Raw genomic sequence first — 762 nt, forward strand, 5'->3', positions numbered from 1 at the left:
GTATTATGCTGTAAAGCTAGTAGCCATGGCCAGCATCACAGCTGCCTGGCCCATGCAGGTTCACATTTGATTCAGACAGACGGTAATGAAACAACAGAGCCAAGAACTGGTGGGCCATTACCTTTAATCCTAGCTTGCACCCAGCGGGCAAGTAAAAACACACACTCGGCTCCAAAAGTCACTCATTCAGTGCTCACAAAACTACTGACTTGTCCGAGTTTCCTAGAATCAAAGGTCTCTAGCTCACCAGACTTATTCACCTCTGTTCCTCATCTCCTTCTCTCTGCACAAACTGGCTTTTCCTTCAGCATTCCACCATCTTGGCTGCTTCTCCTGGCCTCCTCCACGTGGCCTTTCTCTGCTCTTCTTCTCTAGCATGGGTTCCTCCTGGAACATAATCACTCTTCTCCCAGAACAACATGATCTCTCTTCCTTTTAAAACCTTTTGGCGCGAGCCCTGGCTGGTTGGCACAGTGGTAGAGCATCGGCCTGATGTGCAGGAGTCCCGGGTTCGATTCCCGGCCAGGGCACACAGGAGAAGTGCCCATCTGCTTCTCCACTCCTCCCCCTCTCCTTCCTCTCTGTCTCTCTCTTCCCCTCCCGCAGCCAAGGCTCCATTAGAGCAAAGTTGGCCCAGGAGCTGAGGATGGCTCTGTGCCTCTGCCTCAGGCACTAGAATGGCTCTGGTTGCAACAGAATGACGCCCCAGATGGGCAGAGCATCACCCTCTGGTGGGCATGCCGGGTGGATCCTGGTCGGGCA

The 762-nt window shown here is 53.4% G+C and overlaps 1 non-coding gene across 1 annotated transcript; it reads left to right on the forward strand.

Moving 5' to 3' along the window:
• Positions 1-454: 454 nt before the first annotated feature.
• On the forward strand, positions 455-530 carry TRNAI-GAU (transfer RNA isoleucine (anticodon GAU)). The gene has a single exon. It is a non-coding gene; the product is annotated as a tRNA-Ile (tRNA).
• The last annotated feature ends 232 nt before the right edge of the window (positions 531-762 follow it).

The sequence above is a fragment of the Saccopteryx bilineata genome, chromosome 2 (genome assembly GCF_036850765.1).
Source record: "Saccopteryx bilineata isolate mSacBil1 chromosome 2, mSacBil1_pri_phased_curated, whole genome shotgun sequence".
Lineage (NCBI taxonomy): Eukaryota > Metazoa > Chordata > Mammalia > Chiroptera > Emballonuridae > Saccopteryx > Saccopteryx bilineata.